Consider the following 25,220-nt stretch of genomic DNA (forward strand, 5'->3'; position numbering starts at 1 on the left):
CATGAAAATTGATGTTTTCTAAGTCTCACCCAAACAACCCACTATTTTCTAATGTCGATATCTCAGCAACTATAGGTCCGATTCACAATGTTAATATATGAAACATTTGTGAAATTTTCCGATCTTTTCGAAAAAATACTTTCAAAAATTCAAAATCAAGACTAACATTTCAAACAGGCCAAACATTCAATATTACGCCCATTTGAAATGTTAGACTTGATTTAAAATTTTGAAAGTATTTTTCGAAAAGATCGGAAAATTTCACGAATGTTTCATATATTAACATTGAAAATCGGACCTATAGTTGCTGAGATATCGACATTAGAAAATGGTGGGTTGTTTGGGTGAGACAGAAAACATCAATTTTCCTGTTTTTAACATTTGCATGGCAATATCTCAGCAACTAAGGGTCGTATCAACAAAGTCGAAAAGCAAAATATAGAGAATTTTCTCAACTTTCCAAAATATTTTTTCCAAAAGTGGGCAAACATGGGCACTATTTTTAAAAATGAAAACTGCGACTATTTTCAAAAAGTTACTTAAAATGGCTATAACTTAAAAACGGTACACTTTATCAAAATTTCACTAAAGTACTTTTGATTGCAAATTCGATTTTACATCGAAAAATGAAGTTGAAAATTTTGCGACCAATATTTCGATTTTTTTAAAATCTGTATTGATTCAAAAATCATAACTCGGTCAAAGATTTTTGCCCATTCTGAAATTTCTGAAAAGTTGGCATTTTATGTCCTCTAAAACATATCAAAAATGAAAAAATTAAAAATAGTGTTTTTGCAAATCAAGTTTTAGTGACAAAAAGTTAAATTAAAAATCACCAAATTTTTTACCGTGTATCAATTTTTTCAGTGTAGTCCATATCCATACCTACAACTTTGCCGAAGACACCAAATCGATCAAAAATTCCTTCAAAAGATACAGATTTTGAATTTTCACATATCATTTTTGTATGGACAGCTGCCAAATTTGTATGGAAAATTATATGGACAAACTAATGATGCAAAATGGCTTCTTTGGGCATACCGAAGGCACCAAAAAAGTTTCAGCCGGATTAAAAAATACAAAAATTAAAATTAAAGAAAAAAGACCGATTCCGTAGAGAACTGCTCAATTGAAAAGATTTATATGACCCATTTTGTTTCGATTTTAGTTTAAAGAAACTAACTTAGTTTAGTAATATTTTCATTTGATGTAATACCAATTTTACTGTTAATTTATTTGAAAGGTATACAGTCGACTCTCTGGTTGTCAATATCCAAGGGACCGTCGAGGAAGAGAATCATCAGTTTACAGAACGATGCAAAATGAAGACTCGATTGAAAATATTTTTTTCTTGATACCCAGCTATGGGAGAGAATCATGGCAACGTCCATCAAACAAAAACAAACTAATGTCAAACACCCTTCAAAGCTTCGTTTCGCCAAGAAAAATGTCTATGCAAGCCATGAGAAAGTGAAATTATTGACAATCGGAAGAGATTTTTAAAGCAAACAGAATCCAAGGGACCGTCGAGGAAGAGATCCTTCAAGCAAGAGAAAATATCGAGGAATAAAGCCAATCGAAGTATGCAGTTTGAAGGGACTGAAGAATTCATCGATAGATGGAGCAATATTGATATCGAGAAGATCGAAATGATAAAACAGATATGATATGATTTTCAGAGCTATTTAAAAAAAATCACGTTCCGCGAAATTTGCGTAAAATTTGGTGTTTTTTTTTTTAAATTAAGGACCCCGTTAAATTTTAAATTTTCGAGCGTGAAAAATAACTATTTTAGGCTTAATCAGATGAATTTCTGCCAGAGTAGTAGAGGACTACGCTGGAAACAGCGAAAAATTTCGCTAGTTTTCAGCTTTCAAATAATTTTGGCAGTATTTCGATGCCTCTGTGCTCTCTTGTACTAAGCTTGCTGTAATTTAGCAAAAAAATCGCTGATTCAGAGAATGTCTTGGCAAATATCAGCAAAATCAAACTAAAAAAATCTCTTTGCTGATTTGGCGATAGAAACCCTTTCCGTTGGTTTCTCATAGTGTATGAGTCTGAATTTTATCAGTTGGGATTGAATTCTCGTGATTCACTCTCGATCATGCACGATTCAATTTGACATTTGGACGATAAGCATCTGCACGTTGATTTATGTACCACTTACAACAACTCTCCGACGCTAATGCAAAGTTGGCGCCACTAGTTGACTAATTGGAATAATCCGGACACTTCTTTCGTATCTGAGCGCGGGATTACAGAATCATAAAACTCATTCGCACAGCGCACATTCCGCGACGTTTCCAGAAATGTCCCGTCCGGTTTTGCAGCTCGTCGCAAGACCGGTTTTGCTGCCCGCAAAAACGTCTTCATGGGTTGCTGCTTTCCAGCGCCTGTTTTCGTCTAACGTCCTTGACCGTCGTCGTGTTTTATGCGCTGCTGCAAAAACGCATCCGCTTCATGGTAGTCGAGAAGAGCCTTTTAAAACTACTTGACGCGCTCTTTTCTTCAACACAACATAGCAGGGGGAAGCAAACAAAGATGGCGTCTTTCCACGTTGCTTGAAGATAATTGATTTGAGGTTATGGCCCAGTGGTTTCACGTGTTGATAAATGCTGCTGCTGCACCTCTGCTGGGCCATTTAAACGCAGCTTTTTGGCAGCGCGCTGGTTGAAACCATGAAACATGTGGTCTTTCGCAGACCATGCTGCTCGACGCTTCCAAGCGAAAATGTTTACGGTCTCTTGAGCACCTGTGTGCAAGTGCATTTCTGTCTGCACACTTACATGTGTGTATGCACGTCCCGAAGATCTTGCCTTCGAGGGCCGACGGCGACGACGGCATTCAGAAGTCGTGAAGGCCATGCTCCACCGTTGAAGGTTTAAAGGGGAACCGCGCGGGATAGCCGCGAGCTGCACGTAAACAAGCTTGCTTTTGTTCCTTTTGTACCGAAACTGGTCGGTTAATGCTCACTTCGAGTTTTGCGTAAAGGTTCAAATTCCCTGCGACTTACGCTTCATGATGTTTAGTCGATTAACCAAATCTTGCCCTGCATACACAGTACGATGTAACAAAAATGACTTTTTGGCGGGCATTCAGGGGTTTGTTCCGGTGGGCATACTGAGCCTAAATCCCAAAAAATGAGCTTGATTGGACGTAACAGGAGCTGGCGCTCCGCCCTTAAACTTTAAATGGGATTTAACCCGTAAAAAAAGATTTTTTCAAAAATGTCACTTTTTGAGGCATTTTGGCCACCAATGCGTTTACCAAAAACATCACTGGCGTGTAGGCCAGATCCTTGCGCATCTTTTGGTATATATAACATTGAAGTTTGAAGCATCCTAGAGCTCGGTACAGACCTTCAAAGTTTGGCATATTTTCGAAAAATCGGTCCCAGCAAAATCAAATGGCGTCTCGGGCGTCGCGAGGTCCGACGCATATCTTTTTTGCCGGGGCCGATTTTTCGAAAATATGCCAAACTTTGAAGGTCTGTACCAGCTCCAGGATGCTCCAAACTTCAATGTTATATATACCAAAAGATGCGCAAGATCTGGCCTACACGCCAGTGATGTTTTTGGTAAACGCATTGGCAAAATGCCTCAAAAAGTGACATTTTGAAAAATCTTTTTTTACGGGTTAAATCCCATTTAAAATTGAAGGGCGGAGCGCCAGCTCCTGTTACGTCCAATCAAGCTCATATTTGGGATTTAGGCTCAGTATGCCCACCTGAACAAACCCCTGAATGCCCGCCAAAAAGTCATTTTTGTTACACTCTAATACACAGCCCGATCAGATTAACGACCAAACAGCTGGCGATCAAACTCGAGTAGTCGCGATCAGCGGAAATCCGTCCTCCGTGCTTTTCCTCTTGGTATAACCCCCTTCTGGGCGTAAAAGTTGTCCAAGAGTTAGAGACCGTAAGCTGGAGATGCTTCGAAAACTTGCTTCACTAGATTCCCGACGCTCGACGAAGCTGATCCAGATCACCGCTCTCTACGGTAGAACAACACTAACGCAGTTCATACAATGTTGCAGAAGGTCGTCGGTTCATTAGCATAATTTATTTTCGCTGGTGAATTAAATTTGTGCTCAGTAACGCAACGAGAGACCACAACAGTAGACATGCGAGGGTTGAGGTGCCTTTCCGACTTCAGCAACATGTATGTTGTTTTCAAAATTTAGATCTCTCAAAGATTTATTCAGGTGAAGACAACTTATTCTGATTTAGTTATGAGTAAGGTAAGTAAATTTTCACGATTTCGCGGAACACGTGCAATTCATGAAATTTGTTACTTCCTGGAAAAAACGGGAAATTTAACATTTCCTTCAATCCAGATCGGTTAATTCAACGAAGTTATTTAAATTAGGTCAGTAAATAAATACAAATATTATCCCAAGTTTTGTCCCTCTGCTTTGGCTGAGGTAAAGAAAAATTATTCTAAATTTCACAAATTTGCAAAACAAAAAACAAAGAGAATTTATGAATATAGTTTTTTTCCCTTAATAACATCTTTAAACAGGATTCTGAGATATGATACTTTGGGGGAAAGAACTTGTAAAGTGTAGATTATCACCGCACGGAGAAAAAAGAGTTCCCAAAATCGTGAACACCCGTTCATGAAATTGGGAACCACGAACAAAGTGTTCAAATGCCATCCACGATTTTGGGAACTCTTTGTTCTCCATGCAATGAGCTAATTCTATGATTTTCAGCTTGAAAAACATGACAAATATAATGCAAACATAGATATAACTACTGTTTCAAAAATTTCCCGGGGTCAGTTCAATATTTCGAAATTTTCAAATCAAGACTAACATTTCAAAAGGGCCAAACATTCAATATTACGCCCTTTTGAAATGTTAGTCTTGATTTGAAATTTAGTTTTTGAAAAAATCGGAAAATTTCACGAATGTTACATATTTTAAATTTGTGAATCGGACCATTAGTTGCTGAGATATCGACGTTAGAAAATATTGGGTTGCTTAGGTGAGACTTAGAAAACATCAATTTTCCTGTTTTTAATCAATTGCATGGCAATATCTCAGCAACTAAAGGTTGTATCAAAGTTCAAAAAAAGCAAAAATTAGGGAATTTTCTCAGCTTTTCAAAAATATTTTTTTTCCTAAAGTGGGCTAACATGTGCACCTATTTAAAAAAAGGAAAAACTGCGACAATTTTCAAAAAAGTTACCTAAAAATGGCTATAATTTGAAAACGTTGCACTTTATTAAAATTTCACTAAAATACAGTCATCCCACATATTCGGAACACCCACAAATTCTGAACACCTTTATGATAATTTGTCAGTAGCATGCCAAAAGTAGCTTTTCTGTCGACCTTACTATTTTTAGAACCTTCATTTGGACATTATCTTGCTATTTCACTAGTAAAAGTAGTACTTTTTGAACTAAAACTTTATTCCAAGAACATTTTGTCCAGAGCAGCAAAACACTGCCTCCAAATGGCCTGTTTCATAATTGTGGGATGTTATTGTGCCTCCCATAATTGTGGAACACCTAAATTTAACTGATATTTTCACAAAAAAGTTATCAAACCATGTATAAAACATCACTAAGCTTGAGTTTTATTGGTTTTAGTGTGTGAAGTCATTATTTGGTAATAAATATGTACTCCTGGAGAGATCCAAAGTTTGTTTACATTCGTAAGAAAAAAGTGTTCCGGATTTGTGGATTTCAAGGGTCAAAGTAATTCTTCAAAAACTTCATATAAAAGTTAAAATTTGCAGATGTTCGATACAGCATTCGAAAGATCGCAAGAAATGCTTTCAAATGAAGGTAAAAGCGAATCATTAAGTTCAAATATCGATTTGCTATGATTTTTTGACCATTGGCCGATCTGGAAACCGTTCCGAATATGTGGGATGACTGTACTTTTTGATTGCAAATTTGATTTTACACCGAAAAATGAAGATGAAAAATTGTTGCGACCAATATTTCGATTTTTTTTATTGCGCGTATTGAGAAAAAATCAGTTTTGGTGATTTTCTTGTAGGGGTCTCAAAGATAGGAGCGCAAGCGTATTTCAAATTCATCGCAGCAACCGTGTAGATTTCAACTTTCCATTGCTGTCACATTTTTTACAAATGTTAAGATAAATGTCGGTTTCCGTACCAGGTCGGATGGGGGCAGAACGCGAGCGTGTTCACCAGTGGCCACCTGTTTCCGGTTCCGGAGGGACCAGCCTGGGTTAGAGGATATCGGCATTACTACAGATGATTATATTTTGCAATTCAAACATCAAACATCAGATTTGTCGCACATTCCGGAAGTGTCCTCCAGTGGCCACGGGTAACCGGTTCCGGAGCTTAATATCCAACATGACGAGTTTCTAGCTAGAACATTATTAGAACCTAGATTGGAACCGTTTTTGCGGTACCCTGGAACCGTTTCAGGATTGGCCACAGTTGGCTGGAACCGATTTCAAACTATCAGGGGCTGTATGTAGTGTACCTATGTGATGATTTACAAAAAAAAATCCGGTTGAAAAAATGGGCCCACTGTTGATTTTGTAACAAAAGCTGTAAAAAACATGTTTTAGTAGCTTAAAGTTGAGGTAATAACCCGTCAAATGCAACCGGAAGCAATCCGCTAGGTGTTATCGGAGATACAGGTCCTCAAATTCTGGTCCTCAAAAATTTCTTTTTTTCGGTTGTAGTAGGTTCCCGGTGGCCACAGTGACCAAAACCGGTTCTGGCAGCCAGAATCGCAAAGAAGACATCCTAACCATTCATTTGCGGCCAAGACATCCAAAATCGGATGAGATTCCGAATTTTGGAAGCCAAAAACATTTCTGGGTCATATAGATCCCAGAACCATAAGTGTATGCATGAAACGAAGGCCATGCCCGGGTAACCTTTATGGAGGTTCTCCTCAGGGCATGCCACGATTAGCGTATGCCTGGGCAGCTGGTTCACCAACGAGGGGGAAACCTGCCCGACGAAACCAACAACGCCCGCTGGGCTGAGCCTCCGTTCGACGGAACGATACAGCTTGTTGCGAAGGTCGCAGATTCCGGCACTTGTACGGATGCCAACAAACCGACCGCAAAGGTCACAGAACCGCAGAAATCGCAGTTAAAACCGACAGCCATCACCAAAAGTCCCAACGATTTTTTTTCGGATTGACAATCAACATGTTTTTAAATTTTTTGTCGAAGCCTACTCTCTTGTCTTCTCTATAGATTTTCCATTGCGACGATATCTTTCTGCGGCGATTAATTGGAGCGCAGGATTCTAATTTTTCTCGAAATGATTAATAAATCTATATTGATTCAAAAATTCATAACTCGGTTAAAGATTTTTTGAACAACCTGGAAATTTCTGAAAAGTTGGCATTGAATGTCCCCTAAAACATATCAAAAAAATAAAAACATAGTTTTTTATTTGCAAATCAAGTTTTGCCTTCCTCACTGAGGTAAGGCTATAATCCTGCTCTAAAAATGAACTTTGTATAAAAACGTCGTAGACCCACCTTCATGTATACATATCGACTCAGAATCGAAAACTGAACAAATGTCTGTGTGTATGTGTGTGTGTATGTGTGTGTGTATGTATGTATGTGACCAACAAACTAGCTCATGTTTCTCGGCACTGGCTGAACCGATTTGACCCGAACCTGTTGCATTCGACTTGGTTTAGGGTCCCATAGATCGAGTTTTATATAGATTGAAGTTTCGATAAGTAGTTCAAAAGTTATGTATAAAAATGTGTTTTCACATATATCCGGATCTCACTTAAATGTATGTAAACTATGTTCGGGTCCATCATCCGACCCATCGTTGGTTAGGTCATCAAAAGAACTTTCCAACAAGTCCAAAACATTGAAGATCTGGCAAACCTGTCTCGAGATATGCTCACTTAAGTGATATTGATGTACTTTTTGGAAGCCGGATCTCACTTAAATGTATGTAAACTATGTCCGGATCCACCATCCGACCCACCGTTGGTTAGGTTATCAAAAGACCTTTCCAATGAGTCCAAAACATTGAAGATCTGGCAACCCTGTCTCGAGGTATGGTCACTTAAGTGATATTTATGTACTTTTTTATTCCGGATCTAAACAATAGATTAAATTTTTGTACAATTCCATCATATCAGTCATTGTTGGCAATAAGTGAGGAAGGCTCCACCAACCACATAGGTGGATTAAGTTAGTTTTAATGACAAAAAGATAAATTAAAAATCACCAATTTTTTTACCGTGTATTATTTTTTTGTTAGTGTAGTCCTTATTCATACCTACAACTTTGCCGAAGACACGAAATCGATCAAAAATGTCTTCAAAAGATATAGATTTTTGAATTTTCATGCATCATTTTTGTATGGACAGCTGCAAAATTTGTATAGAAAATTATATGGACAAACTAATGATGCAAAATGGCTTCTTTGGGCATACCGAAGGCACCAAAAAAGTTTCAGCCGGATTAAAAAATACAAAATTAAATTTTTTTTGAAAAAGTTCATGTACTGGAAAGAAATTTGGATGGAGAAGCATGGTACTTTTAGTTTGATTGAGATACAAAAAAAAACGATCCTTTTTTTAATCATATCTCATAATTCTGTTGACTGGTATTAACAATTCTTTCATGTACACTGAAACCCCGATGGTTTGACACCAATTGTTGTCTAACGAACAGAATCACTTTTTAGTTTGACACCCTCTTTACACAGAGCTCACTATTAATATTAGATTTTTTGGGAGTGCTTAAGCCGTTGACTAATTTTGACCAACTTAGCATGAAATTGGCGTTGAAGTCAGAGTCACCAAAAAACTCCCAACTTTAAAATCGATGGACAAGTTTTGTTAGGCTACTTATTTATATCCAAGAATACACTGTATCTTTCCTTAACCATAACCACCTCCCAAAACTTCAAAATTGTATCAGAGTTACTATGAATAGAGTACCGTGTTCTAACAACTTTTTTTTACCGATTTCTATCATGTTTGTATACGAGTTTCAAAGATTATTGTTGTACCTTGAATAGCGTGTACACGATTCAACAGAAGCACTGAGAAGCATACCAGTTCCAATTGGTATTCCGGTAGCACTGCCAGGTCTTTCCAAGTGTTTTTATTTTCTTTATTACACAGAAGCATAACTTCCCGGAGGTTCCCTGCTCAAAAACCACCATTCCAGAAAGTACCCCAAGGCATAAATACATCAATCGACGATGACGGCGACAGCGTCGAAATAGCGGAAGGAAGTAATCAAACAAGAACAAGAACATCAAGTCGGGGTGCTTCGCTTGACCACGCGGTTCAACCGCCGACGGGGCTTGGTTAGCCCCCCAAAGTTCCGCGCTAGCCTGCCGGGAGTCCATGCCATCGCAGAGCACAACTTCCTACCAGAAGAAGCCTCTCCAAGTGGCTGCTCGGTGCGAGCTGTGTTATTTGATTTATTTTTCGTATCTCTTCCGTTTACTTGTGTGTTTGTTGGAGTGTGAGTGCGATCCGACACCACTACCAAGCGTGGAGTCGGTGATTGCGGTGTTAACTACCACCAAGACGCCATTAAGAGACCGGCTGATGATGATGGCCATTAAAAACCTGTAAGCTGGAGGAGAGCCTTAAGGTCCACCGCACTCACACACCGTGCTGCACGTTTAAGGTGCCTTCACAACACCACCACCAACCCGGTATACCGGCCGTCATCTGACTCTCTTCACTTCGCTGGAAGAAGTGTGTTTTCTTCTCAGCCGTTTTTGTCATGACTGTACTTTTTGTGTTGTGTGTTTTGTTTTGCGCCGTCCGCCACGAGGTGGCGTGGCGTTCCTTCTTGGAGAGGCTTTTGCGCGCGGTTTGTCCGTTGGGGCTTGGGGGCCCCCTCACACACACACACACACGGACGTTGCACGTTGAAATGCCTTGCGGAGTGGGATTTCGGTACGGCGACGAGTCACCTGCAATGCCAGTGCTCAGCTGAGAACGATCGAGCACGCTGGGCACGATGATTGTTATTAGCGAGGTTAGAATTTGAGTGATAAGGCCTCGGCGGCTGGTAAAACACTTGTTTCGACCTGACTCATCGGGGTTCGTTGGAGCAGCGCAATAATAATGGGGTGAGGCTCTCGCAAATCAGCTGTAGTGACAGTACTGTATGCCCCGCGGGAAACAGCTGGAGTTGCGAACAAAACATGTGCTGGCAAAGTCAGTTCTGATAGCTTCATTAACGAGATATTTTGATTTCGTTTGACTGATTTTAAGGACCATGAAGAAGAAAATTTACATCTTATTTTGTCCCAAATTTTGAAACTAGTAAGTTAATTTTCCGTTCATATGTAGTGAGCAAATTTTGTTTTTCATGAAAAAGTTGTTTTTTTATTCAGTTTAGTTCATTAGAAAGGTTTAAGTTGGTGTTCTTCACTTTTCGAAGAATAACTGTCAATTCTGGCCATAAAACCCAGAAATAGTTTTTTTTTTAAATCTCCGCTCCGATGCACATTGTAATACGGTGCGAGGGATAAACACGAAATTTTAAGGCCTTTGCAAATATTATTTCAATCACAGGAATTGAGTAAATTGATTTGAAACCTGTACGAAATCCTTTGACAATTTTCAAGAACGTGAAGATATTGTTGAAATGTGTATTTTGGACTGGAAGCACATGAAATCCAAGCAACCATCGAGATAAGGGATTCATCGAACAAGAGAGATCATCTTGGAATGAAGAGCTTCGAAGCATGCAGTTTGAAGGGACTGCAGAAATCATCAATAGATGAAGCAATATTCAGATTCTGACATTTTGTTTTCCGAATTACCGACATAAGTGGCCGCTCTGAAAATTTTCATACAAAAATGTGTTCTAAAAAAATGACTATTTTCCCAACAACTTTTCGAGAGGAGCTTCGTTCTGAGCCTTGAACATTGTTTGAAGTTATGATATCTATTTCACGTTTTGCACAAATTTAGAGCATTTCCGATGGCAACGTTTGAATATTCAATGAAAAAATGTTGATTTTGGCGATGATAATAAAAACAATTTCTGAGCCATAGATCGAAACATGATTTAAAAAAAAATATTTTTAGGCTTGAAATTTCTGAAAGTTTTTGTATCCCTCAACAATATTTAATCAGAGAAAACAAACCAAAAATCAAAACTTCAAATTTGGAAATAAAATATGTATTTTTCCTCCACAAGAAATTTGAAAATAAGTTGGCACGATCTCTCTACGATTTCAGCGAAACTTTGTTCTAAAGCATTTTTTTTTTTGGCCCTTGATTACAAATCCGAGGTTAATTTTTCGAACACTTTGTATTTATATTTTTTACCGGCACACGTTTTTAGAGATATAAATTTGGTGTTAAAAGGAAAAAAAGGTAAAATAGCTTTCAAAATCATTACCATTTCCGTTATACAACTGTCAACTGTTATGATAAATTTATTGTACTTTACAAATCTGTCATATAACCCAGAGGGATATTTTTGCATTTAAAACATATTTTTTTTTCATTTTAATTTTGTGTTTTACAACATTACAGGGTTACTTTTAAGAGTGTTAGTGAGAATTCAACCTGATTTTTTTTTAAGAAAGCTCAATTGTGTGCTATACGAACAATTTTTAAAGTTCAGCCAATTTCGCATTTGATTGACCCTTTGGAAGTTTGTTATGGCTCGTGCACTGCTAAAATTTAGGGAAGTCAAAAAACACTAAAGGTGGATCAAGTCAATAAAAAATGTATTCTCTTTCAAATAACAGCTAATACGTGGGTGGTCAAAACGGTAATCAGTAACTTAATAATCCATTATGTCCAATTATGAATTCCTATCATCAATTCTTGATTCCAAAAGTTGAACCGCCTCTAAAACTTTCCCATACAGAAACACAGAGATTGATTTATCGGCATCAAATTTGATTATTGGTAAATATATTCCACTGCTTCAGCCCGATCGATCCTATCTCCCCATAACCAACTCAAATTTCTAACATTCTTTCAATCAGACCCTCACTTTTCACCTATACTGATACTACTGCTACTAGCCGCACACGTTGTCCCTCGACGTAACCGTCTATCCATCAAATGCAAATTTATTCCACAAACAACGCATTAGCATTCCGCACAAAAACTCGCTATCCCCTCTCTCTCTATATTACCTGTGCCCCAGTCTTAGTCCCCCCCCCCCTTCCCCGGGTGAGGGTCGTAAAATCAGCCCATGGGCTATCCGACAACTGAAACAACAAACCTCCACCCGGACCCAGTCAGCAGCAGCTGCCAAAGGACAACCACTCTCGCGATACAAATATGTATTTATTAGGTGTACGTGGTGATTTTGCCGCCAAAAATCAATCACAAACAAAAACAAGTGGCCGCAGCAGCAGCTCAACCAAAGCAAAACAGCCGAAAAACAAATTTACCCCCTTTGGAAACCCACAGAATCGGCAAACATTTGACTGATGATGATGTGTGTGTATTATATTCATCAGAGCTTACACGTTTTCGTGGTACATAAAACAAGAAAGGTAGATGATGGAACCAATCCTGGATGCAAGAACTGATATACAAAACAACAAAAAGGAAAAAAAAAAACTTGACAAAATAACATAAAAAGTAAATTCAACATAATTCAAAAAAAGAAGAGAAAATAATAAACATGAAAATAAGGGAAACAGCATAAAAATATCCAAACAGAAGAACAAAACAAAAAAAAAAAAACACCCAACAAACGTCAAACCACCCTAACGATCTTGCGAAAGAAGTGTGTAAGCCATCGACAGGTTCTTCAACCGAAGGAAACGTGAAAGTCTTGTTAGCCAAAATGACGAGCACGACACACACCGCGAGCACACGAAGTCGGGTTGATTGACATTTTTATACGTTTTATTAGTTGCTGCCGTCGCCACCTTTGGAGCATACCAAATTTGTAGCAATTTTCGGCAACACTGCTGTGTCATACTTTGTTTACACGCTGTGCTGTCCAACGAAAAGCTTACTGCTTGAGAGAGGAATTTTGTGATGTTGTTAGTACGTGGTTGTAGAGATTTTGTTAAAATGTTATTGTGATCAATGATGCCAGATTTTGTTATGTTTCATTTGAGCTTGTGTCAAAAAATTTTTGAGGTGCAGAGAGTTTAAAAAAACATCGTTAAATTAATATTTAGTAAAAATATCAACCGGAACTTATTTCGCTAGTCGCAATTTCTGATGGATTTCCATGACTGTAAATTTATATATTTGAGTTTTAGACAATTGCATAGACATACACAGACTTTTTTTACAGACATTAAAAAAAATCAAGTGGCATTCCTGAGTAATTGTGAAAATGAACTTTTTTTCGGCATAGTATCATTCTTGACTGAATCATTCAAATTCAAGAGCAAACGAACTCATCTTCTATCTTTGATGATAATCTTTTGAAATAAAAGATAAATTGATTGAAATGAATGAAAACGCGTAGGGCATGATTTTATTCAAGGTTGCTGCCGGTAATCTAATCGTTAATCGATAACGATACTTTTATATTTATCTTTATGGAAATAGAATTATTTCATCGACGATAATTCACGCTAATTCATTCTAAAGAGCTTTTTTAAAATGAAATACATAAATTTTATAAAGCATAGATGTAAACTAAAAACATTCGAAAAATACGTTTTTTGGAAAATACTCAAAAAAATTATCAGGCAATTCCAAATATTATTTCACATTTTTGTTCTAAACCACACATCCTCCCCCGTCACCACCTTTTGAAAATTGATTGAAATGATTGAAAAAAAAAATCGTATTGTAAATACGTAAATCGGGCCGAAAATTAGAGGGCGAAATTAAAATTTTTTGGCAACAGGTCGGAAAAAAACAGAAAACTTCACGAAAAAAATAAGTAATTACAATAGAAGTTTATGCAACAAGTTGCAAAAAGAGGATTTTTTCAGCACGAGTCGTACATTTATCCAACGAGGTTCACCGAGTTGGATAAATACGAAGAGTTCTGAAAAATCAAGTTTTGCAACGAGTTCCATACAACATTTTTTGCAATTCCAAAAAAACACACACTGAGTGAAATTTTATGTCAAATTTTCATGTATTTTGTCAATAAATCGTTTCAATCAAAAAAATGTTGAAAAGTGTTACTTTTAGAAACAAGTTCTGAAAAGTTCAACTTATCAGCACCCATTTGAGTGCTGAAAAATAGAAGTTTTCAGCATTTATTTTGAAAAGTGTTGATATTCGATTATGTTATTTTTGGTACAGAAAAGTAGGCTATTTTGTCGTTCAAGAAGGACAGGAAAAGTAAGTAGTTTCACGACGGAATTGTAAAAAAAATCTTTAATATTTTGCAAGCGTTTTGAGACAGTTTTTACTTAAACAATTTTTGAAAAATAGGCTTGATAATTTTTTTTCTATTTTTGTTTGCTCCCCCTTAACCATGACTAGATCGAAGGGGCAAAAATGTTAAATGAAATTTGTATTAGCCTCTTATTTGCAATTTAGGTGTTAAACGAAGCAAAATTTGTATTTTTTTTATCTGTACAAATTACAATTTGTAGTGCCATGCACTAAAATTCTCAAAAATAGTATTTTTAAACACTAAAATTTTCATTATTTACCTTATGAGTACAATTGGATCTTGATTCATGTTTACTGTTTTACCATTTCTATTGTTAAATACCGTAAAACGGGGTGACTTTGATAGCCGGGGTGACTTTGATAGGTTTGCGATTTTTCCGCAAAATGAAGAGTACAATTAAAATATGTAAGGAATGGTTCAGAAACATACTGAGCGTGGTAGAGAAGTGTTCAAAGTACCTCATGAAGAACTATTCATAAATTTTTGAAAAGTTTATAAAGTTAGTGAACTATAGTTAAGAAAATGTGGATAAAAGTCATTATTTTAAACTTCTCAAAGTGTCATGATTTTCTCAATGAACATGATTTTTAATCAGAAAACGGATTGCATTTTCGGATTCTTTGGACAATTTTCCACTAGGAGAAGGTTAAATAAGTTTGTAAATAATAAATAATATGTATTTTTGAAACACAATTAAAAAAAATCTCCAAATTTATAGGCAAATTCAGTTGAACAAATTTCACGTAAAATGTGAAAACTTGTGATTCGTGCTTCAAATTCAGTTTAAAATGCAATATAAATCGATAATTTTATAAACAAAACTATTTTTAACAAATTTCAGGCAAAATTCCGACTTTTTAAAAAATTTACCTAAAATTTATATGTATTTTGTTAAAAAGCTTATAAACTTAGTTAACTTAATATAAACATTGATTTTTTTCTTGCAAACTATATCAGCTACTTTCGTGATGGTACATTTAACGTACAAATAAAGTTTGAACATCTTAAATATGATTTTAACAAGAAAAACTATGACTATCAAAGTCACCCCGGAATTAAAACCAAGAATTTTTAACGTAACTATTTTTCTAAACACTATTGAAAAAACTTTTTTTTCCAAAATAGTGCATGGACTTTGTGTAGCCTACCCCAGTACATGTTTTAAAAATAATTATCTTGAGAAAAACCTTACCTGTTGGAAAATATTCTAAAAACAAATTGAAATCCTATCAAAGTCACCCCGGTTTACGGTACTTCAAATACACAAAATACTATTTTTGCTAAAATTTCATAATGCATAATGCATTCATTAATTGTAATGCAATGAAATATACTGAAAATCTGTGAAAATCCATTTGAAATAACGCTTCGTCTGATTTTGATACCAATGGAGCAAACTATCAAAATCAAATGAAAAGATCTTGGAAGAGATTTCGATCTCACTAATACATTAACAAATAATCTTCTGCATGTCACTTTTTTGTTGTACACAATGTGACAATTGCAGCCTAACATTTCAAAAGGGCACATCACTTTTGTAAACAATAGTGTATCCCTTTCACCCAAATGACAGTTTACATAAGGAGTGAGAGGGACACACTCTTGTGTAAACAAGTTATGTGCCCTAATGAAATGGCAAGCACAAATTAAAATTGTCTGACTTCGAATTACAGACATTCTGTCAAAGTTATGAGACGCTTGTTTGAGTGTGACGTTTACCAAACATCTTAAAGAAAAAAAAGTTGAATTTTGGAAGGTTGTAAATTTGGTAGGTTGAATAAAAGCGCTTTTTTGAGTAATATTACATGAAAAATGTGTAAAAATGTGAATCTGATGAAAATTCACCAGTTTGTTATGCAATATTACACATATTTTTAACACAAAATCTGTCATCATTTCCTGATGAATATGACCATAATTGTTTTCTGTAAAAAATTTCTTATAAAAAAATGAGTGATTTTTTTGTATCGATTTTTTCACTGATATGTAATAGAAGAAAAGGAAATGTCGCTCTTTTCCATAATTTCCCTCAGATGCCTGTCTTTCAATGTCAGAGGTACTGCCAACCTTGTCAGCAGATTTGGCTTCCCTCTTGTTTAAGTGTTTTTACCATACCGCAAGCAGTTGATCTAGATGTGGCTCCCATCCATCACTCGCCGAAAAACGCACTCACCTGTGAAGTGAAATAAATAAAAAAAGAAGGTAATTAGTGCTCCGTCTACCTGCTTCAATGCAAAACTAAAAACAGATAAAAATCACGCAAAAGTAAATCATTAGTGAATCTTTTCCGGTCGTAAATAACTTTATAACCAAGAAGGCCGTAATAGAGCTCTAACCTTCGGACGGCGTCTGGCCGCACGACGATCTCTCTGACTCTCTCTGGGACCGTCTAGGGAGGAGCAATTGTCACGACCACACCGACCACAATCCGTGTTGACCGCAGCCAGCTCGCTGGTAGGGAGTTGATGAAGACATCTTCCCATCGGGGCAGTACGTTCCCACCGCACCCCGTACGGGGAGGCGTTAGTCAGTTGGGAGTCCCCCGGGGAGGTGGTAACACGACCGGCAGAAATCCGAACTCGGTGAGAAAAACGCCATTAATCGAATCTCATTAGCTGGCGGAGCGGAGATCTTCTTCGGCGGGGTGGACGATCCTGGATGGATGCTGCAGATCCACAAGGAGTGAGGGGGGAAGCGTGTTGCCAGCAGTGAAGGAGCGCTTCATAATCGAAACCGATCGTGACTAAACTGTTGACAGTGTCGACACTCTGCTGCGTGTCGTTAGGGATGCTCTGTGAGGAGCTTGTGTGAGGGAGATGAAAAGTTCGAGGACCAACTTCAATCCAAGACATCCCAAGCACTCAAATCTCAACGTTGCACTGCCACTCTTTCAACATCGTTTACGACCGCGACATGTCATCGCACGATTCTTGGAACACGCCGTTCCGCCAACAGCTTCAACACCCTTATCAGCGTGTTATCAGCGCAAATCCCTACCCAGAATACACGAAAACGTGTCAACCCCGGGTTGCGCTACTCCTCCTCCGTCCTCCCCCAGCTGTTGATGGGGTTGTGCAACAAAGTTACGCCACAACAAATCCGTGTTTGTGTGTGGGCGCGATTAGCGCGATAATCTAATTAGAGTCAGTCACAAGGGGAGAGAGAATCAGCTGACGCCGATGCGCACTTGGCGCGAATCTCTCAAGCGTTCCGATCGCGCAGATCTTGCCAAAATTCGCACCAAGATCGGGCAACGGGAACTCTCGACAGGCTGATGGATTTGATCGAGCAGCGAACGAGGAAATTACCGTTTTTTTGCCGGCAATAGCGTATTTTATGGAATGTTGATCAGATCTTACCCACGGGATATCGGTGAATGGCGATTTGTTTGGGTTGGTGTAGAATAGAGCGCCAGGGTTTATATTTAGAATCAGCTGATTCGGTCGTTTGTGCGGTGGAATTTAAACCGCGAATGCAAACAGGTTTCGGTTTACTGGTTTTCTCTTACACCCAAACAAAAGACCTTTGATATTCGATGCGACTTCAAAATCATAACACTGATTGACACAGTGAATATGACTCGATGTGACCAATTTCACCCAAAGTTTTAACTCAATTGCTGAAACGCATGGTCGAGAGAAATATACTCAGTAAATAGAAACGTGAGGAAAGTGCTATTTTGTGAGAGTATAGTCCTCTCGCGTGTTCATTCGTTCATTGGAACAGTTCATCCTATTGAGTGGCTTATATGGACACATGACCGCCACTTAGTCACCGAACCATGGTGGCCCATACGGCAAAGGCACGGTTCAATATACCGAAGGTCTTGGGTTCGAGTCTCGGTACCGGTACTTTTTTTTAAGGATGAACTTTTTTGAAGATGAACCCTTGAGTAAAGTACTCTCGGTAATTTCGGGATTTATCCTCTCAGTCCGCACACAGTACCATTTTACTACCGAATCGTGCTCTTTATTCTCTCGTATGCCGATGTCCAGTTCTGGGTGCTGAAATACATTCAAAATTAATTCCTCTGCATTTAGAATCATTTTGATTGTTAATCAACTGGGTGTATAACTCACTTTCTCACATTTTTTTCTGTGAATATTCTTGCTTGTAATTTTAATTTTTATATTTCTTTTTTTGTCTCGACCATGGCCAGAGTCGAAAGTCAAAAACTTTTTTGAATATTTGCATCTGTCTAATCATTTAATAATAATTTTGCTACGATTTCTCATTAGTAACACTTTAACTAAAATTTCATAAATTGTACAAGTTTTTTGTCACCATTTTCAAATTATAGAATAAAAAACTATGAAATTTCAATGAAAACACACTGAACTAAATACATTTTTTTTTTCAAATACCGTAAACCGGGGTGACATTGATAGAATTTCAATTTATTTTTGAAATATTTTCCAACTGGTAAGGTTTGTCTTAAAATTACTATTTTTAAAACATGTACTAGGGTAGGCAACACAAGATGCCTGCACTATTTTTGATAACAAGTTTTATCAATAGTGTTTACAAAAATAGTTGCATTGAAAATTCTTATTTTTAATTCCGGGGTGACTTTGATAGTCATGGTTATTCTTGTAAAAATAAGATTTAATATGTTCAAATGTTATGTTTGCGTCAAATGTACCATCACTTAGGTGTCTGATACAGCTTCTAAGAAAAAAACTAACTTAATCCACCTATGTGGTTGATGCCTTCCTCACTTGTTACCAACAATGGGTAATATGAGTGGTTTGGACACATATTTCAGCTATTTTTTTCAGGTCCAGACAAATAAGTACACAGATAAAACTTAAGTTGTCATAACTCGAGACAGGGTTGCCAGATCTTCAATTATGTGGACTCGTTGGAAAGTTCTTTCGATTACCTAACCAATGATGGGTCGGATGATTGATCCGGACATCGTTTACATGCATTTAATTGAGATCCGGCTTCAAAAAAGGACTTAAATATCACTTAAGTGGTCATAACTCGAGACAGGGTTGCCAGATCTTCGATATTGTGTTCTCGTTGGAAAGGTCTCTTGATTACCTATTCAACGATGAGTCGGATGATGGTTCCGGACATCGTTTACATACATTTAAGTGAGATCCGGCTTCAAAAAAGTACATACATATCACTTAAGTGGTCATAACTCGAGACAGGGTTGCCAGATCTTCGATGTTGCGGACTCGTTGGAAAAGTCTCTTGATTACCTAACCAACGATGGGTCGGATGATGGATCCGGACATCGTTTACATGCATTTAAGTGAGATCCGGCTTCAAAAAAGTACATAAATATCACTTAAGTGGTCATAACTCGAGACAGGGTTGCCAGATCTTCAATTATGTGGACTCGTTGGAAAGGTCTCTCGATTACCTAACCAATGATGGGTCGGATGATTGATCCGGTCATCGTTTACATGCATTTAAGTGAGATCCGGCTTCAAAAAAGTACATAAATATCATTTAAGTGGTCATAACTCGAGACAGGGTCGCCAGATCTTCGATGTTGTGGTTCCAGACATCGTTTACATACATTTAAGTGAGATCCGGCTTCAAAAAAGTACATACATATCACTTAATTGGTCATAACTCGAGACAGGGTTCCCAGATCTTCGATGTTGTGGACTCATTGGAAAGGTCTCTCGATTACCTGAACAACGATGGGTCGGATGATGGATCCGGACATCGTTTACATGCATTTAATTGAGATCCGGCTTCAAAAAAGTACTTAAATATCACTTAAGTGGTCATAACTCGAGACAGGGTTGCCAGATCTTCAATTATGTGGACTCGTTGGAAAGGTCTCTCGATTACCTAACCAATGATGGGTCGGATGATTGATCCGGACATCGTTTACATGCATTTAAGTGAGATCCGGCTTCAAAAAAGTACATAAATATCATTTAAGTGGTCATAACTCGAGACAGGGTTCCCAGATCTTCGATGTTGTGGACTTGTTGGAAAGGTCTTTTGATTACCTAACCAACGATGAGTCGGATGATGGTTCCGGACATCGTTTACATACATTTAAGTGAGATCCGGCTTCAAAAAAGTACATACATATCACTTAATTGGTCATAACTCGAGACAGGGTTGCCAGATCTTCGATGTTGTGGACTCATTGGAAAGGTCTCTCGATTACCTGAACAACGATGGGTCGGATGATGGATCCGGACATCGTTTACATGCATTTAATTGAGATCCGGCTTCAAAAAAGTACTTAAATATCACTTAAGTGGTCATAACTCGAGACAGGGTTGCCAGATCTTCGATGTTGTGGACTCGTTGAAAAGGTCTCTTGATTACCTAACCAACGATGAGTCGGATGATGGTTCCGGACATCGTTTACATACATTTAAGTGAGATCCGGCTTCAAAAAAGTACATACATATCACTTAAGTGGTCATAACTCGAGACAGGGTTGCCAGATCTTCGATGTTGCGGACTCGTTGGAAAAGTCTCTTGATTACCTAACCAACGATGGGTCGGATGATGGATCCGGACATCGTTTACATGCATTTAAGTGAGATCCGGCTTCAAAAAAGTACATACATATCACTTAAGTGGTCATAACTCGAGACAGGGTTGCCAGATCTTCGATGTTGTGGACTTGTTGGAAAGGTTTTTGATTACCTAACCAACGATGGGTTGGATGATGGATCCGGACATCCTTTACATGCATTTAAGTGAGATCCGGCTTCAAAAAAGTACTTAAATATCACTTAAGTGGTCATAACTCGAGACAGGGTTGCCAGATCTTCAATTATGTGGACTCGTTGGTAAGATCTCTCAATTATCTAACCAACGATGGGTCGGATGATGGATCCGGACATCGTTTACATGCATTTAAGTGAGATCCGGCTTAAAAAAGTACTTAAATATCACTTAAGTGGTCATAACTCGAGACAGGTTTGCCAGATCTTCGATGTTGTGGACTTGTTGGAAAGGTCTTTTGATTACCTAACCAACGATGGGTTGTATGATGGATCTGGACATCGTTTACATGCATATAATTGAGATCCGGATATATGTTAAAACACATTTTTATACATAACTTTTGAACTACTTATCGAAACTTCAAACAATTCAATAGCGATGTATGGGACCCTAAACCAAGTCGAATGCAACTGGTTCGATCAAAATCGGTTCAGCCAGTGCTGAGAAAACTTGGCAAGATTTTTGAACACATACATACATACACACACACACACACATACACACACACAGACATTTGTTCAGTTTTCGATTCTGAGTCGATATGTATATATGAAGGTGGGTCTTCGAGCTTTTAATAAAAAGTTCATTTTTAGAGCAGGATTATAGCCTTACCTCAGTGAGGAAGGCAAAAATCAATGTTTATAAATAGTTAACTAAGTTTACAAGCTTTTTAACAAAATACATATAAATTTAAGGTCAAATTGTTAAAAAGTCAAAATTTTGCCTAAAATTCGTTAAAACTAGTTTTGTTTATAAAATCATCGAATCATATTACACTATAAACTAAAATCAAAGCAAGAATCAAAAGTTTTTACATTTTATATGACATTTGTTCTACTGAAAATGCCTGTAAGTTGGAAGATTTTTTAAATTATGTTTTAAAAACACATAATATCAATTATTTACAAACATATTTTACATTCTCCTAGTGAAAAATTGTACAAAGAATCCGAAAATGCATTCCATTTTCCGATTCGAGATCATGTTCATTAAGAAAATCATGACACTTTCAGAATATTGAAATAATGCTATTTATCAACATGTTCTTAGTTATAGTTAACTCACTTTTTAAACCTTTAAACATTTTATGATTTTTTTTTTTTATAAATTTCTTCCAAGAGTTTTTTGAACACTTCTCTATCACGGTCAGAATGGTTCCATATCATTCCGTACGTATTTTAATTGTACTCTTCATTTTGCGAAAAAATCTCAAACCTATCAAAGTCACCCCGTTTTATGGTACTGAAAACAATAAAATCAACAAAACTTATTTAAAACTATCATTTTCCGTTTTCTATTGTTTAAGAAAAGCGAAAATGTTAATAAAATAAAAGAAATTAAAAAAAAAAAAACTTCAAGGGACAGATTTTTTTTTTCTTTAACATTTAAATTCAGAATTCAGAGAGTTATGCTCTCAATCCAAATCGAGATCATTTAACTTGAATAAAAAGCGTTGTGGTCGCAGTGAGTTCCAGAACACCTGTCAATCTATTTTTATGACAGAGAGAAAAGCGCCAATGCATGCAGCGCATTGTCAAACAAATTCAGCGAATTACACGCTCAGCATTGTTCAAAATTAATGGAATATTTAAGCTAATTGCTCCCAGTGCTGTTTTCATTTCATTTACCCAATGCTAATAGCTTAATGAACTAATTACACACGCAGTCGGAGGGGTCATTTCGTGGGCGTCACGATAAAGATCGCGTGGGGCTTTGCAACTTGGGAAATCATGTGCCCCTGTGAATTTTCATCATCACCGCAAACACACCCTTCCTCGTCCGGACTCGTCTGGGAAATTGAAGGACAGAAGCGATCATCTTATTGCAACTCTGCAAGTGGCTCGTTGGTCTAGGGGTATGATTTTCGCTTCGGGTGCGAGAGGTCCCGGGTTCAATTCCCGGACGAGCCCAGTTTTTTTTCACGCGTCATTCGTAGATTTTGTAGATTTTCCCACCCTTTTGCTCCAGCCAACCTAGAGCTATAGAAGCCCATTGACCGTCTCTGACGCCAGCACAATTACCAGGTGACGACCGTGTAATCACGAGGACCGCGCGTACGAAGATGAACAAAAAAAAACACCCTCGACCAGATTCGTAATCATCGCGTCAACGACAGCTGGCCTGACGTGACCACAAAGAGTCTTAATTCAATTGTCCGCGGCGAAATTATCGAAATCACACATATCCGAGCGGACCGAAGGCAAACCACTGCCGCTGACCGGTCTCGGTGGACGTGGCCGCCCTATCATCAGCTCAGGAGTTCAAGAAGGTAGCGCAGTACAGCAAAAACCGGCTTAGAAGTCGGCGTTATTGCGTCGTACCGCGCGCGCGATCATTCACACCGAAATTCCTGACCATTTCACGTGGGGGTCCCCCCCCCACCCTCCTCTTCAGCACGAGGGGCAAAAACAACATCTCGATGGGTCATTGGACCACGCTGGCGACTCCGCTCAAGAGAGAGAGAGGGTAAAAAACAGTACACAACAGCTTGAGGAGGTTCGTCACTTGGAGCGTTGAAGTTGGTGGCGCGGCCTCTAGCGGTCACGGCCGGCACACGAAATTCTTTCCCTCCAAATACACACGCACACAACGGCGTGCCGCTAAAAATAGAAGAGAAACGAAATCAATCTTGCAACTCAACGGCCTCGTTCGCTTTGGGGGGCCTCCAAGGGGCCGGGAGGCGCTTTCTGTGGTCATAAAAGGAGAAACCCCGAACGAAAGCAAATTCGTGGAGCGCGGAATCAAAAACCGTTGTAAACACCGGCGTGGTCTGCCGACATTACAAGCTGCGCGCGGGATTTTGGGGGTCTCAGACGAAGAACTGCTATGTTTTTGGTGTGGTCGTTCATTGATAAGCCGTTGATCCCAGCTTGATGACTTTAAATTTCGGGACGTTTCTTGGAGCACAGCTGTTCCGATGAGTCTCGGTTGATCCTCTAGATCACCAAGAATAGATGTGCAGGATAGTTCGAGGGGCTCACCTTATTAGAATACGTTTCATGAACATCTAGTGACCCAAAGTCTCCAAAACCGCGTAATACGGCCTAACCAGCTGCGCGCGCCCACCATACGACCTCCACCGAAGACAACGAACTCTCGCGCAGTCTACCTAGCGCAAAATGTGCAACCAGTTAGTCTAGAAATACCAGAGCACCTCTACGGCACGGGGGCACCCTTGACTAACACCGGATCCCGCCCGTCCCGCAAGACCTCGCAAAACCGCATTCCATTCTCCGAAATCAACCGCGATTGATCTGGCGGTGGTGTCTCGACGGTCCCGGTTTGTTGATGCAGTCTATTGACGCGATGTCGTCTGCGCGGTGTCCCAGCTGTAGCCCCAAGCGGTGTGTTGGTGAAGGTTGCCTCTGGTTGAAATACGAGAAAGGGGGCTTGAACCACGTGGTGCATCGAACGTGCTCCGATCGCGTTGCAAACTTCTTCGAGTGGAGGAAGACGACGGATGGAGAAAGGTTTGCCCGTGATGTTGTGTCGATCGTGGGTTGACATTATACACTGCCTCCTACTCGCACCCAGTAATGGTAATAACGTGAGAACAAGATAAACTGCATCGGGTGGGCGATAAATTATGGTGATCGCGCGGGGTTGATAAGCATAACTGGGGCGACGCGACGAGGCCCCTCGGAGAAATTAACCCTTGAACGGGGTTAATTGAGTGGGGTGGAGCGGAGCGAGCGGGATTGACTGGTAATTGATTCTTGTTTGGGTTAGGTTAGCGTATCGGAAGTGAAATCCTTTCTTCGAGTCAATATCATTGTAAATATTCTAAAAAGCTGCGATTCCAAAAACTATAGAGCAATTCCAGCTCAAATCAGGATTTTATCTGGTGCTTTTGTACCCGACCCTCTCCAATTTCAATGAAACTTTGTATACATGTTATCCTAAGCCTGTATAAGTCAGTTTTGTGTATATGGAGCCAATAGTACTCGAAAATAGCATTTGGGTAATTCTCTACCAACTCACACGAAATCGGGTAAAGTTGCCCCGACCCCTCTTCGATTTGCGTGAAACTTTGTCCTAAGGGGTACCTTTTGTCCCTGATCACGAATCCGAATTCCGTTTTTTGATATCTCGTGACGGAGGGGCGGTACGACCCCTTCCATTTTTGAACATGCGAAAAAAGAGGTGTTTTTCAATAATTTGCAGCCTGAAACGGTGATGAGATAGAAATTTGGTGTCAAA

At 38.6% G+C, this 25,220-nt stretch overlaps 1 protein-coding gene and 1 non-coding gene across 6 annotated transcripts in view; one reads left to right on the forward strand and one right to left on the reverse strand.

Moving 5' to 3' along the window:
* The window catches only part of LOC6037110 (helix-loop-helix protein 11), a 220,397-nt gene that overhangs the window by 56,561 nt on the left and 138,616 nt on the right, over positions 1–25,220 (reverse strand). The gene's annotated exons all lie outside the window — the stretch shown is intronic.
* On the forward strand, positions 22,859–22,930 carry Trnap-cgg. The gene has a single exon. It is a non-coding gene; the product is annotated as a tRNA-Pro (tRNA).

Source organism: Culex quinquefasciatus, chromosome 2 (genome assembly GCF_015732765.1).
Source record: "Culex quinquefasciatus strain JHB chromosome 2, VPISU_Cqui_1.0_pri_paternal, whole genome shotgun sequence".
Lineage (NCBI taxonomy): Eukaryota > Metazoa > Arthropoda > Insecta > Diptera > Culicidae > Culex > Culex quinquefasciatus.